This window comes from Odocoileus virginianus, chromosome 4, assembly GCF_023699985.2.
Source record: "Odocoileus virginianus isolate 20LAN1187 ecotype Illinois chromosome 4, Ovbor_1.2, whole genome shotgun sequence".
In the NCBI taxonomy this organism is placed as follows: domain Eukaryota; kingdom Metazoa; phylum Chordata; class Mammalia; order Artiodactyla; family Cervidae; genus Odocoileus; species Odocoileus virginianus.
This window is the reverse complement of record NC_069677.1, coordinates 82,658,084-82,673,423: the sequence shown is the minus strand read 5'-3', so window position 1 is coordinate 82,673,423 and position 15,340 is coordinate 82,658,084. Positions and strand designations below refer to the sequence as shown.

At 53.4% G+C, this 15,340-nt stretch overlaps 1 protein-coding gene across 9 annotated transcripts in view; it reads right to left on the bottom strand.

The window, feature by feature from the left end:
• The window catches only part of ADARB1 (adenosine deaminase RNA specific B1), a 112,921-nt gene that overhangs the window by 81,907 nt on the left and 15,674 nt on the right, over positions 1-15,340 (bottom strand). For 3 of the 9 annotated variants that reach the window (XM_070466878.1, XM_070466879.1, XM_070466882.1), the window contains exon 1: positions 11,363-11,458. The exons of the other annotated variants lie outside the window; for them this stretch is intronic. The gene's annotated coding sequence lies outside the window, so the exon portion shown is untranslated. Of the gene's footprint in view, positions 1-11,362; positions 11,459-15,340 lie in introns of those variants that run through there. 9 annotated transcript variants of the gene reach the window in all.

Here is a 15,340-nt window from a genome sequence, read left to right as displayed (position 1 = left end):
GCCCCAGACGGTCACTGCAGTCCCCTCTGGGTGGCGAGATGACATCTTTTGCTTTCGTCTGCTCGTCTCTGCAAAGCAAACGATTCTCACAAGAGAAAAAGTTCCAGCGGTGAGAGGGGCAAGCCCCACAGGAGAGGAGCGGCTGAACTCTGGCTGCCACTGTGCCCCACACCACTGTCCCCTGCTGTCCCCTACTCAGGCCCTCGGCATCCACTGCACCTGAGCAGACCAACTTCTGTCTCTATTTAATTTAAATGCCAACCAGCATGGCAGGCGGCGCTGCTGTCAGAGTCCCTGAAAGTCTTACAGCCACTCGGGGAGGCGGCTCCCGTGCCTCCCTCCCAGGCCCTCTTCATGGTGAGGCCTCTCTCCTCCCCTCCAGATGGCCCCCAAGATGAAATGAAGCTTCAAGGCCTGGCACGCAGAGCAGGAAGATGCCAGGGACAGGAGCTCCCGATGGGATGGGTGATGCCCGAGCTGCCTGTAAAGGACGGGCCACCCGCAGCGTGGTGGGAAGGGAGGGGAGTGAGGGACAGAGGGGGATGCGAGCCTGCCAGATCTCTCATCCACCCCAACGCCCACTGTCTCTCCTGCAGAGAGTCCAGGCCGGGCTGCGGCCACAGAGAAGGCCTGAGAGTGTTTGGTGGGAGGGCAGGGAGCAAGCCTCCAGCCAGCCATCCTCCTGGACCCCCCCAGGGGGCGGGCCTGTCACCGTCTCCCACTGCTGACCCTGGTGTGGTGGTAGGGCTTTGTCTCAACGTGAGCGACAGGGTGGCTGCTGAAGCTGGCTGGGGCCAAGCTGAACCCCAGCAAGAAGCAGGCCTCAGCCCCATAGGCGGCCGGCAGGACGGACAACACCCCCCCATGTTGTCACCCACATGGAATGGGGGCACATGGCTCCCAGTCTGGAAGGGGCCTTGGCCTGGCTCCCCACCCCACCCCAGGTGAATGCTCACTCCCACACACTGGGCACAGGAGGGCCGGAAGCAGCCCTGAAGCTCCTCAGTCAGACCTTTGAGGCTGCCTTCCCTGTGTGTGCAAGGCTGTGGGCTCGTAGGTCCACACGTGGGACACAAAATCAAAACAATGTGGCCTTTAACCAGAACCCAGGAGCAGAGAAGGCTGTCCAGTGTCCACAGAGGGTATCAGCGGTGAGACAGCGGTCTGAGGGCCAGCGTGGGAGGGCCTGGCACAGCCCAGGCCGCAGGTCTGACCTGCAGGCAGGCCTCTCCTCCCCGTCTCACTTCTTCACGTGAACTTCCCGAGACACACGCCAGCGGAGCAAGGCTGGGTGAGCCAGCTCAAGGACGGATGAAGGGGCACCCACAGGGCCTCACCCATCCCCCTAAATCCACACACGCATCGCAGACACCTTCCCACCAAGCAGAGCGTGAAATCCATGTGAGCACAAAGCCACCTACGGCAAAGGGCAGCCGAGCAGCAGCTCCTAAACTTCAGGTGTGGGGAGAGGGAAGGACAAACAGCCCGAGGGACCCATGGGACCCAGGAAGGGACCCAGGGGCCCAGCAGCTCACGCATACAGCTGCCCAAACACTTGCTCCATGCTCAGAACCTACGAACAATGAAATCAAGGGCAGGGTTGTCACTTCCATCATAAAACCCATTTCCAGGCCAGTCACAGGTCAGCTCAGAGTCAACCACTGTGAACTCGGCCTCTTGATGGAGCCAAGAGGCCCCCTCATCCACTGACCGTCTTCTCCCACTAAGCACATACACACTGACAGTTTTCCAAAGGGCTTTGGAATTTCTGCCCATCTGATGTGTGAGAAACAGTACCTCCAAGAAGCTGAAGGGCTATTTTTACATGTGTGTGCAAACACATGTGTACCTATGTACACACGTGTGCGTGCATATGCATGTGTGCACACATTCATATAGGGTGTGTGTGCATGATCATGTTGCTGCAGAGGTGTGTGCGTATGTGTGGACATGCATGCATGTGCACGTGCTTGAGCATGTGTGCATAGGCCTGTGTGCAGGTCTGTGTGTGCACATGCATACACATGTGCGCATGTGTGATATGTTGCACAGATGTTTCTCACAGCTGACCTGTCTTCTAACATCAGTGTATGTACATGTGTGTGTGATCATGTGCCTATGTGTGCATGCCATGTGCACGTGTTGAGTAGATGTTTTTACAGCTGACCTTTCTGACTTCTGACCTCACGCAGTGTGCACGTGTCTGTTCATGTGCACATGTGTGCATGCATGTGCATGCTGTGTGGTGCATGTGATATGTTGCGGAGATGTCTCTCACAGCTGACCTTTCTGACTTCTGACCTCATGCACAGTGCTGCTGCTGCTGTTTGAATCCTGGTCAGACAGAAGTTCCTCATCGCCGCAGTACTGTAATGTCATAAGATCCGCCCTCTCCTGACTGACTCTCAACTCTGAATCATGTTTTAAAAGCCCTTCCCCCCAAAAAATAAATAAATAAAAGCCCTTCCCAGCACTGAGGTTGTACCGGCAGGTGTTTCTAACACTAGAATAGTCTCCTCAGATCCATTTGGCGCTTATCCTCATACGTGGTCTAAGGCATAAACCTGATGTTGTCTTTTACAAAACAGTGTCAGACTGTCCCCAAATCACTTACTCAAAGTTCATCCTGGCCCAGCACTCTGAGATGCCGCCTTCGTCAGACCCGAGGTTTCCGTCTGTACCTCAGCTTCTTCCTGCCCTTCTGGTCTGCTGGGCTGTCTGTCTACTCGTGTTTGTCCTGCCCCGTCACCACCTTATCTCACTTAGAGGATGACTTAATGTCTGGCAGGGCTCTTCTTGGCCCTTTCTCTTCTGAGTTTTCTAGGTGGTCACAAATGTTCTTCTGTTAATGACACAATCAACATGTCCAGCCCCAGGGAAAAAACACAACTGACGTAGAAAGACCTGCCATCTCACTGATGCTGCAACAACCAAACCAGGAAAAGCCTGTCCCGTCTGCCGAAGGCTACCTTTGCGTCTTCCTGGAGAACTTTCAGAATGTTCTTCCTTAGGTTTTGAACAATTCTTATTCCATTTACTCCTAAGGACTTTATTTTGCTATTGTAAAGGGAGCTGTCTTTCCCCCAATATCTTCTAATGGGTTAACTCTGTGAATGTGAAAGGCACTATGAACATCTGTGTATTAACTCTGTATTTCCACTACCTCAGCAAATTCTTTCATAACCTGAGTTGCTCTCATCACTGACTCTCTTGAGTGATGGCCTCTGCATGGACAGCCCAGGTGTGAGTAGCCCCGCTTCCACCGCAGAAAGTTCCGCTGGAAAGTACTGCCCGGGTTTGCTGCAAGAGGGGCCACTCACCCCCTCTGGTCCAAGCCCCAGCCTTGTGTCCTCCTATTCTTTCCTCAGCCTGGCTGGGAGGGACAGTGTGATCAGTCATCACACTGCACACCTGTGTTTGGCGCAGCCCCTGCCTCCTGCCTTCCCCTTGGTCCGTAGCCAGGTCTACGTCTCTGAGCGGAGCACAGGGAATGAAAGGAGGATCAATTAGCGCCTAAAATTTATTTTCCAATAAAACCTTCTTTACTTTTCTGACTCTTATTTAAACCTCTGGTAAGACTTTTTCAGACAGAAAAACGAAATTTCCATCTGGGACAAACTGAATGATTGACACCGGTGGACCTGGAAAAGAGATCCTTAAGATGTCTAAACGTTACATTCAGTGGAATTTGAAACAAACACGTGTTTCTGCCTCCCCTTTCATGAGTGCAGCATCCGATGATCACACGCCTCACCGACCCCACGCCTAGCCCCGGGGATCGCGCTCACACAGGGACGTGGGACTCCTTGCATCCTGCTGCTCAGGGTCTTTCACTGGGAGGACCCGAGGCCACCGCAGATGCAGTAACACGGTTTGTAAATGTGACACGGGCTGAACTTCTTTATGTTGCTGGGAAAATTAATTTTTTATTAATTTGTTGCTCTAATTCCCAAGTCACTCATTAATAGAGAGGAAGAAAAAAGGGGTCAGCAAACATGCCAAAGGCCCGCGGCCTCCCAGTGCTCTCCCAGGGCTTACTGTGGAGACCACACCCAGGAAGCTCAGTGCAGGCACCACAGTGGTCAGGCCTAGGCAAGTTCATGCGGTGGGACGGCTGTACAGAAACGATCATGGAAACAGAAGGATGAGTTAGCTGACAGACCACGTGTGTACTGAATATACTAGTCTAGGCTGCAACACGGAGCAGGCCCACCACCTGCCCTGAACACAGAGAGCTCTGTTGGACCCAGAAAAGGGCTTTAAACTCAGCAGGCATCTCGGAGAGAAGGACCTTTAAAAACCTCCAGAGGAATTTAATAAGCCTGGTTTTACAGGATACAATTGCAACAAAAACAAAGAAAGGAATTACTACTGCTGTGAAGAAGGAAAAAAAAAAAAGCAGCTTTGAAAGCCTGAACCCTATTGACGACGCTTGAAAATCTAAGAACAGCTTTGTAAACAAGCTGAGAAGAATCTTAAGACTCCAAATGGCATCAAGGTGCTTTCTCTTCAGGAGAGAAGGAGCACCAGGGTCTTGACATTCCCCCACAGCTGCTCCACTGGACAAAAGCAACAGTGTCATGAGCAAAACAGTCTGAAAAAGAAAAGAAGATGAGTTCAGCCCCAGTTCCTAGACAGAGGCCTGTTATGAAAAGAGCACACAGCTCACGCACGGGTCCAGAAAGCCCAGCCAGGGTGAGGGTGTCATTTGCTTCTGAGGCTGGTGAACTCCACGTGGTCGGTCCCACATCCTCCCATGGCCTCTGGTGCATCTTCACGAAAGAGGTCAGTTCCTGAAATAAACCCCCTTACCAAGTCTCTAGATAGCAGGTGTACCCGAGAGCCAGAACCAACACTTTGGGGTGCTTTCATCTGTACAGTGTTCGAAACACTTCCCTGTTTCCTTACAGCTGGCTCTCAGGGGCTGTCTCCTTTAGAATACGTGTATGTGTGTGAGAGCTCAGTTTCTGACTCTCTGAGACCCCATGGACTGTGGCCCACCATCTCCTCTGTCCATGGGATTCTCCAGGCAAGAATACTGGACTGGCTTCCCATTCCCTTCTCCAGGGGATCTTCCCAACCCAGGGAACTCACATACACTGCATCTCCACTGGCAGGTGGGTTTTTTACCAGAATACTGGAATATACCAGTATATTCATTGACCAACACAAGAGACCTGGTCTTGCCCCTCGGTTATCACACGAAGGGCCAAAATGAACCCAAATGTTCCTCTAAAAACACAAATGCCACCATCAAAAAGTGAAAATCAAAGGCTCAGTGATGCATCTGAAGCAGCAGAAGAGCCTCGGAGGAGGTGAGCCAGCCAGCTCATACAACCCCGGCACCGTCACCCTGAGTGGGAGGCGAGTTTCTTCCACTGAACCCTGTCCTTCATTTGGGAGGGTGTCCCTTTGGGGAAAACACAGATTGGTATTAAGGTCATAAAACCCAAGACCCCTCCCAGCCAGCAGTCACCCCAGGCAGCCAGCAGGAGCATGTGCAGAGGCAGCACTCGGAGCAGGGCTCCCAGGCCAGCAGGCAGGAAGCTCACAGGGCTGCCGTCCGCTGCAAAGCAGAGCCCCCACTCCCCAAGGTCACACGGTGTCCCACTTGGAAAAGCAGACACCTTAACTCTGCCGGAGGCACTGCCAGCAAGCAGGACAGTTTCCGCTTACAGCCCTCGCTAGTGACCTGAGCTTTTCTCCCTGAGCAGGGTCTGCACTGGCAAACCCACAAGGGACACTGACCAGGGCAACAAACCCAGGTGAGATCTATGAGAACCCAGGTGAGATCTATGAGAACCCAGGTGAGATCTACAGAACCAAGGTGAGATCTACGAGAACCCAGGTGAGATCTACGAGAACCCAGGTGAGATCTATGAGAACCCAGATGAGATCTATGAGAACCCAGGTGAGATCTATGAGAACCCAGGTGAGATCTACAAGAACCCAGGTGAGATCTACAGAACCCAGGTGAGATCTACAAGGACCAAGGTGATATCTACAGAACCCAGGTGAGATCTACAAGAACCCAAGTGACATCTACGAGAACCAAGGTGACATCTACGAGAACCCAGGTGAGATCTACGAGAACCAAGGTGATATCTACAGAACCCAGGTGAGATCTACAGAACCAAGGTGAGATCTACAGAACCATGTGAGATATACGAGAACCCAGGTGAGATCTACGAGAACCCAGGTGAGATCTACAGAACCCAGGTGACATCTACGAGAACCAAGGTGACATCTACAAGAACCCAGGTGATATCTATGAGAACTAAGGTGACATCTACGAGAACCAAGCAGACGCTGTTGCCTAAGTCGGACTTTAGCTAGTGAAACCAGCAAGTCACAGTCTGTTCAGACTCCTCAGTTTCCCCTGGTGACCATCTGCTGCTCCAGGGCTCCGGCCAGGCCCCCACGTGACATGCAGCCATCATGTCCCCTCAGCACCTCTGGGCTGGGACAGTCTCTCAGACCTTCTTGTCTTTAACGACCTTGACAGTTTGGAAGAGGAGCCAGGCGTTCAGGACACCTCTCAGTGAAGACCACAGGGCAGAGGGGCCCTTCTCAGCACGTCCCGTCCGGGGTGGGTGCCGTCACGTGACCTACATGGTGGACGCTGACTGTGGTCACCGGTGTGGGTGTGTCCATCAGGTCTCTCCACTGTGCTGCCCCCACCTCCCCCCGTCCTCTGGAAGGAGGTCGCTGAGCCCACCCCCCACCCGAGGAGGGGGCGCTCCCCTGCCCTGAGGATGGGGCCGCTGCAGAGCCACGTGGAGCCTCCTGGGTTCCTGGTTTCCTTCTCTGTCACTTGTTTATGTCAGGGTGGCCCCGTGGGTATTTATTTATTTTATGCTTCGGGCCATGATCCAGTACGACTCTGTTCTGTTGCTGAACCTATTCCAGCACTGGCCCTCGGGAGTTCCTCGGTTGGCTCTGCTGAACCCTGACATGCCCGTCCGTGGGGGCTGGGTTTTTTTTTTAGCACTTCTATACTTTCTGGCACTACCGGGGCTCTAGATCATCTTGGGTATTTCCTGCACAGCCTCAGAAAGGAACCCTCACTCTTTTATCACATGTTCATTTATGGAGCATGAAGTTACATGTTAAAAAACACGAGTAGCAGACAGCTAGCTCTGCCTACCTTCCAAAGGTAGGCATCTTCCTCCTGGGAATGGCACCTTGACCTTGTTCAGAAGTAATGACTTTCTCCCACTGGACATGACTGGGTGGTCCTGTGCAAAGGGTTACCTGCAGGGAGTAAGATGGGGGAGGAAGCCCAAACTTTTCATTTTAAACTGCCTGCATAATTTTTCCAAGGATGTGTATTAATTCCATCATTATTTTTAATGTAAAAAAAAAAAATTTAAACCCTTGTGTTGTAAGTACAGACCAAATCTAAGAAAGACAGAGAATACTAACAATTCTGATTTTGAATAAAAATAAACACACAGCGTGCTCACTTTAGAATGAACTGAGTCTAGCAAAGCACATACCACGTGTTCACTCTTTTTCTTACACAATTTTAAGTTGCTCTTTCACTCATTTAACAATCAGCAAAGACTCTGGTTAACTAACATGAATAGCAGTCAAAGTATTCAAATGCTTTTGCTGAATACACAGTATTTAGAAACTTTTACAAAACGCTTTGCTTGAGAAGTTTTATAGCTGCAAAGATGGTGGAGTTCACCATAACTCCCCAAAGCAAAAGCATTCTTGATCTACATGAGAAGAGTTACCCCTTAAACTCCAGGACAGGAAGTAAATGTTGTACAGTAGCAAAAGAGAAGCATTAGCCAAAAAAATGTTTTAGTTACATCACAGGTATACTTAAGAAAAAGTATAATTTATAATTTCAAGGTTTTTAAAACCAAGTCTCTGTGTGCATACTTTAGGAGGCAAGGTTTTCCGATGTCCCCTAAAATATCCACACCTGGGGATCTGCAGAACCCAGCGGCGCTGGCGGCGGATAGAAGTGGGAGGGGGGAGACCCAGGGAAGGCGGCTCGCTAACACCGGACCCAAGGCTGGGCGCGCGCACCACCGCTCCGGAGAGTGCGAAGGCGCAGGCGCGCGGGCAGCCCAGGGCGGACCGTTAACAGTAGCGGACCCGAGTTCTCCCAGACCTCGCCGCCGACAGGACCCCGAAAGGTCTCTGCGGAGCAGACTCAGCGGGCACTGAAGCGTCCCGCTGGCCTGACCAGAAGGAGCCTGAGCGCACGGCCATGGCGACCCCGCCCACGATGGTGCTGCTGCTGCTGCTGGCGCTGCTCCTGCCCACGCAGACCTGCATGGAGCCCACGAACAGCGCGCCCACCTCGACCCCCATCCCGACCTGGGAGCGCAACACCTCGGAGAGCCGCGCCTTGCCCGGCATCGAGCTCAGAGCCCGCAGCCCGAGCCCCGTGCCTGGCCCACTCGCCCTGCTGGCCCCACTTGCCCTGTGGCTGGTCCTTGGGTAGGGACGCTGCGTCCAGGCCTGCCCAGCGTGGACACTGTGCACCAGCACCTCGCCAGCCTCCACGTCTCGACCTCACGGACAGAAACAGGTCCAGAAAGCAGAACCCCAACACCGCCCGTGTGCGGTCAGTGATTGTCCCAGCGACTCCAGTGAACAGCCTGAAAGGAGATGCCACATCCCAGCGAACTGAAGATAGGGCTCAGGAAATCTGGGTACCAGGAAATCAGAAGATAGTTTATCTCTACTTTGGTTCATTAAATTTAAAGTCATAAAATGGCTGGGTGGTGTGCAAAGCGTGTCTCTGAACTGTGGGCCATTGGCAGCAGGCAGGCCTCCCACCAGTGCAGCTTGTAAGCTGCAGTTTTCTTAGGAGCTGGTGGCTGCATTTGACCTGGGGACAGTAAGTAACAGAGGCCTACACAGTGAATGGCAGATGGTCCCCAAATTCAGACCTGGCGAGTCACCTGTGCACCCTGCTTCCCCACACCCCCCGCACTGACCCAGAGAGCAGACGCACATAACCTCACTGAACTGTAGGTGCTATTGCTTTATTTCTGTATGTTCAACAATTTTTACAATTTAAAGGTGAGGGTTTTTTTTTTTAACATATTTAAAAATCTTGAACGTAAGGTTTCGGTAAAAAGGTAAATTGAGCGTTTGGAAAATGAAGATTGGAACTTGCCTAGGTTGAGTTCACACAAATTTCATGCTCTTTTTATAAGGTGTGTTTTCTCTTTACAAATCCACACCTGGACTGCTTGCTATCAGTGTTTTCAGACAGTATCTGGGGCAAAGCCTAAAATAGATTCCAGAGGTAACTCTAATACAGCCAGTGATGTACAGACACCCCCTCTAGAGTCTGTGGTTCATGGTTGCACGTGGACACTCCAGCACCCAGAGGCTACAGGCCTTCATAACCAAACACGTGCCAGCCTTAGAGGGCATTCCAGAAACACCGGGGCCAGAGATCTGGAGGACAAGGATAGCACGTGTGAACAAACACTGCATGTGTCCTGCGTCACATGCTGTGTTTAGTGTATAATTATGCTTTGATTTAAAGTATTTGCACTGAACATAAGTGGCAGTTTTTTTAAGCTTATAGAGCAATTGAAAGAAAAAGATCCTAATTTAACAGCTAGGTTTTACTCTGCAGTAAAGAATGGTGACCAATAACAGCTTTATTTCACTAAAATAATGATGAAAATGCTGCTCTCCCACAGGAAACTACATTTTCTTGGCCACCAATCCTACAAAACCCATTTCTCAAGGAGTGGTGCTGAATTAACACCCCTTACGAGAAGACTTGGGAATTCCTTTCAGTCTCCAGCATCTATTAGATTTCACCTCTGAAGCCTGGAGAAGCCCTTGCCAGCTCCACTCCTGCTGGTAAATGATCAGGTATCTATTTTGTTAGGGGAACTGTGTTCCTGTCCTGTGGTCAGCCATGGCTGCTCTGCAGGGAACATGCTCACTCTGGTCTACCAGGCTGAAATACTAAGAATAGCCTGGCCATGTGTCCAATCCCAAGGCAAGGCAGTAGGGCTCAAGGGTAAGGAGACCAGTTTCCGACTGCCTGAGCATCCACTCTACTGCGGGGCACTCTGCCAGGTGTCCCATCCAGTTCTTCCCAGTACCTGCTGTCCACACACACTGTCACAAATGCTTCACATGATCATATAATCCTCATCTTGCAGATGGGGAAACTGAGGCCCAGAAGGTTAAATGTCAAGGTCACACAGTAACAGGCAAGGTCAGCATGACCCAAACCCAGTTTGGTTCCAGAGACCAGGCCCATGACCATGTCCCAAAGCCACCTCTCAACAGAACATCAGAAGACACCACCACAAACAGGTGAGCCAGGACCACCTCAGTGGCAGTCACTTGATGGAGAAGAACAGCCCAGGAAAAGCCAGGAGGCGGGAACAAGTGAAGCACGTAGAAGAGCTGGGAGGCTGGGGTGGACCTGGTAGATGGGGGATTGTGGCGTGGGGCGAGTGGTCAGAAGGGGGAGGCTAGGGTGGATCAGGCACAAGGCTGGGGTGGATCTGGCACAAGGCTGGGTGGACCAGGCATAAGGAAACAGTGGTTCAGAGGGAAGCCAAGGCCAGCTGGAGGCCAGGGAAAGCAGGGAGCTGGTAGCTAAGAATGAAGTCAGGGTTCTCTGTAGATGCAACGGCACGTCAGGAAAGACTGAAAGCGCAAGGTGAGACGGTCTGACCTCCGCTACCTCGCGGAGGACGTGGAGAGACGGAAGACTCAGGGCCCACTGGGACGCGTCTGTCAAGGCCAGAGGAGACAGCAGTGGCCTGCAGGCCGCGGGGAGGGGGGGAGCAGGCGTCCAGGAGGAGATGAGTGCAGGGACAGCAATGACAGAGTGTGAGAAGGACTGGAGGCAACAGCAGGGAAGGTCTGGGACAGCTGCCAGGCCTCCAGCAGAAAACCTGGGGGTGTTGTGACACTGACTGGGGGGAAAAGGGTAGAAAATTTAGGAAAATAGAGAGACTGGTTCCAAATGTTCAGTTTGGGTCCTGTGACTCGTCAGCGTGGAGCGGGGGGTGCACCGTGCTCCTGGTAGGCCCCGGCCCAGAGCTCCGTGGCAGCTGGAGACAGAAAAGCAAACCTCCTTCACGTCCAAGTGTGCGCATGCAGAACAGACCTGCTGCTCCAGGCCTCCCATCACTACAGCCGCCTCCCAGCAAGCTCTGTTCAGGCAAAGGCACCCCTGCACCCCACACGCAGCCCCAACACGCCTGAGCGCTCCACCTGCCCTAATTCTGACAGTAGACACAACCGCCTGCCGCCCACAGACCCTCCGCCAGCCTCCTCTCCTGCAACCCAGGCTTCTAGCAAAGCTCTGTTCCAGCCCCATCAACTAACAAAGAGAAGGTTCAGGGCCTACCTGGTGGTGAGCGACTCTCTCTGAAGAACTGAAGCGGCCGTCCACCTGCTCTTGCCACCCCTCTCTGGGGGCCGCAGAGGAAACCCAGCCCCTTCCCTGCAGGAAACAAGGTGGCGGGGGTCGGAGGGAGTGCCAGGGGAACAGCCGTACCAAATCCCAGAAGGGTGTCCCCGGAGGTGCCCCTTGGCTCCCAGGACTATGAGGTCAACCCTTGGGGGGGTTTCTCCTCAGAAGCCACAAAGAGGCGGCAAGAAAGGGGCAAGGGTCAGCAGGGCCCCCCGGGGGTCACAGAGGTATGAGGGGGGCTCATCAGGGGCCATGTGAGGAAGGGCCACCATCCCTGAGGCCGCCCCATGTCAGGCTTCCCCCCACCGGAGATGGCCAAGCCCACGGCGGGTGAGAAGGCCGCCTTTCTGCTCCGGTTGCCCTGAGGGGAGAAGCCAGCTCCCCCTCAAGAAGGGAGGAGGCAGCAACAATGGTCTGGGGGAGGGTGGCCCACCCCCGAGACCAGCTCCTCAAGTCACTGTGCAGGAGGGCTCGTCCCCGTTGAGGTCACCTGCCCGGCCATGCTTGCCACCAGCGGGGTCGGTCTGACTAATCTGAGATGAAAGAGGAGCAGCCTGTACACTAATGATGATGTCGTCCCACAAGCCTGGGCTTCCTCTCTTCTCCACAAGCCCGTTCACGGGGTGTGGGGCCCTCCCCACAGAGGAACTTGAGCCAAGAAGAGTGGGTGCAGGTGACAGGAGGCCACACCCTATAGCCCTGCCAGGCCTCCCCCGACCATCTCCCTGCTCCTTGCAGAGGCTGACTCTGGAGACACCCTCCCAGGCCAGCGGGGTGGCGGCAGGGCCCCTCAAAGAGACCCGTGCTCTGCTTGCCCTCAGAACAGCCGCCCCGAGCGAGGCCAAGGAGCCAGCGGAATGGTGGCACAGCAGAGAGGAGAGACGGAGGGTCCCAGCCCCCGACAGGAGCCAGTGGTCTGCTACTTGCTGCCAAACCACCCCAGAGCCAAACGCAGGCCCAGGAGAAAGCCCCCAGCAACCCAGGACCGCCTCTGGTTTCCAAAAGCTCACATGCCAGGGCAGGGGACAGACAGCACACATGCCTACAAGCAAATAGTGCACCTTGAATGCTCACAATAGGGGGTGGGAAGGCCAGGGGGCCAGCTCGCGGAGGGCTGAATGGGGAGCCGCGGCAGCCCCGTGAACACCAGGAGACAGCCATCGCCCATGGCGGGAAGAGCAGACACTCCGGCCCTGGGGGGTGGGGGGAGGGCGCAGAGCAGCACACAGGGCGATGGAGGGAAGACTGCGAGCTCCTGCCGAGGGAGTGCCCTCCTGGTGTGACGGGAAGTTCACCAGAAAGGTTCCCGGGCAGGATGTGCACCCAGAAAGATGCCTGCTGGGGCCAGATGAACGGTGGGCTTCTCGAGAGCAAGTCCAGACCCAGGAAACCAAGGAGGAGTGCCCACGGCTCGGAGTGAGGCTCAAGCAGGAGACAGGAACTGGGAGGAGAGGATGACAACCAGGCTGAGACACAGCGAAGCTGAGATGGGGGCTGAGCACATGGCCAGCCAGTGGGGAGCAGGGGTGGGCAGGAGAGGCCCCGACCCGAGAGCAGGAGGGAGGGTAGTCTAAGGCTGAGGGTGGACAGGAAGATAATCTGGCATGGGCCACTCAACAAAGAAGGTTCCCAGGGGCTGGAAGAGCCACGTGGAGGGGTGGCGAGGCGACCTGACCGCAACAGCCCAGGAGATGCGGACAGTGGGGCCAGGAGGCAGGAGGCACCTGTGCAGAGAGCCCCCAGGCTGGCCCTTGAGGGAGGCGCATTCACCTGGGCTGGGGTGTGGGGGACAGGGCTCACTGAAGCAGACACTCTGGGGCTGCTTCTCCGGGCAGAGGGGTGTCCCGACCAGTGACCACACCAGCCCAGACAGCAGTGAGGGCACTTGGCGGCAGTGGTGGCAAACCATCCGAAGCAGATTATCCTCCCAACCCACAATTCAAAAGCACCCCAGGGAATGAAGCCAAAGCTTTCCAAACTTTACTTAAAGATTTTCCACCCTAAAGGTGACTTCAGACAACAAACCAGCATTGGGTCCAAAGTAGGCTACAGCCCTTGGGGAGAACCCACCCTCGATAAAGACAGGCAAGCGGCCCTGCACTGGCTGGTCTTCTGGGCCTTTAACGAGACACATTAAAGACTGTGTTTAAACCCAGCTGCTCTCCGGGTTGTGAAACCTACTTCTGGACATTTCTGAACAAATCATTTGATTTATTCTTCGGAAAGGAGCCTCACTTTTTATGTACAAAATCACCAGAAACCCATCTTAACAAAAAAGACATTATGTACTAAAAACAAGACACCACCTCTAAGAATGCTTTGAATAAAAACGTTGCAATCACATAGAGCAATACAAATACTCAGATGAGTCACAAGTTGAGAAGGCAACTAAAAAGACTGTCCTATGAAATGCCGGAAGGCAAGTTATTTCATCAGATTTTATCAAACCTCTTCTGGGCACTGTGTACAGCGGGGACATGAAGCCCAGCCCTAAGGTGCCCAGCAGGAAGGACATGAAGGCAGGAAGTTCCAGACTGTGACTGAGAAATCCAGGAGGCCTGCCTGTACCCTGCACCCCCAGACTAGGCCTCCACCTCCTTCCAGGAGAGGCTGTGCCCTCGCAGTGAGACCGCAGCCCTGAGCTTGCCCACCGAGCCTCCCCGTAGAGGGCAAGGCTGGTCCCAGGGCCGCAGAGTCAGAGGACAGCAGGGGGGGGGCTCTGAAGGTGGCACCATGAGAGGTCCCGCGTCTCTCTCTTCCAATTGCTAGCCATGGAATTGATAGCCAGCGGGTCTGGAAAGTGGCCAGCAGGAGAGGAGCCGCCCTGGGACAGCAGTGCCCAGGGTGAAAGAGGGCCCCGCAGCCTGGGTCCAGCTCCAGAGCCGCGCAGGAAGTGAGAAGGAGGCCATCCTCCAGCAGCTGCCCCCACCTCAGTGCCCAGTGCCCAGCAGCCAGGGTCTTGAGGTCCCTCTTGGCCAGAGTCACGTGCGGGTGGGTGTGACTCCACAGGGTGTCGGGAGCCAAGCTTCCTTCCTCCCAGAGACCGTACTTATCTCAGAGCCTCGGTTTCCTGGTTTTCATTGTGACTATTGTGTAAACACTGGGGTGGGGGCAATCTGAGACTCCCCAGAAGGGAGTCAGAGGCCTGTAACAGACAACCTCGTGGGCTCTAGAAAGCGGGACACAGACTTCCTCAGCGTTAGGAAACTCAAGGTGACAGTGGTTTCGACATCTATAGGACCCAGGATCCACCTTCAAGAAAAAGAACCAAGAATACAAATGTATGGTGACAAGTGACTGCTACTTCACAGTACTAAGAGGCTCTACTCACTAAATCACTTTAAATAAGGACACAAGAGTTAGGTTTGACCATTAGAGCTTCATCGACCTCCACCCCCCCCATGTCATCTGCTGTGTCTGGTACAATCTCTAACTCATCCACTCTTCTGGTATCTATAGAAGGATGTTTTGCTTTCATATTCTGTGATACTATTAGTATCTGACTTATACATTTAAGTACAGATTAATAAGATGTATCCATTTTAAAATCCAATAGGACCACAACAATGGAAAATTACTTCTGACAAGGGTTCTTGAATTTTAAGATTTAAAGGTAGTCTGTGAGGATTCAACCTTCAGATTAAGCCCTCACCCCCAGAATTGTTACTTTCAAAGACTGAATTCCAAGGTGTAGCTTATACCCCCACCAAAAGATATTTAATCCCATGAAAAACGCTTTCCATTACATCCATTTTTATAATAAATCCTCCTCATAAGCCAGTTGCAATACAGTCAGAAGAGAAAGGAGCGCCAGCTCACAGAGCATTTACTAATGGTCACAAGTCATTCATGGCAGAAGGCTCTCAGAGGTTATGTCCATCCTTGATACTGAGGGCCAGACCACACCTCTGG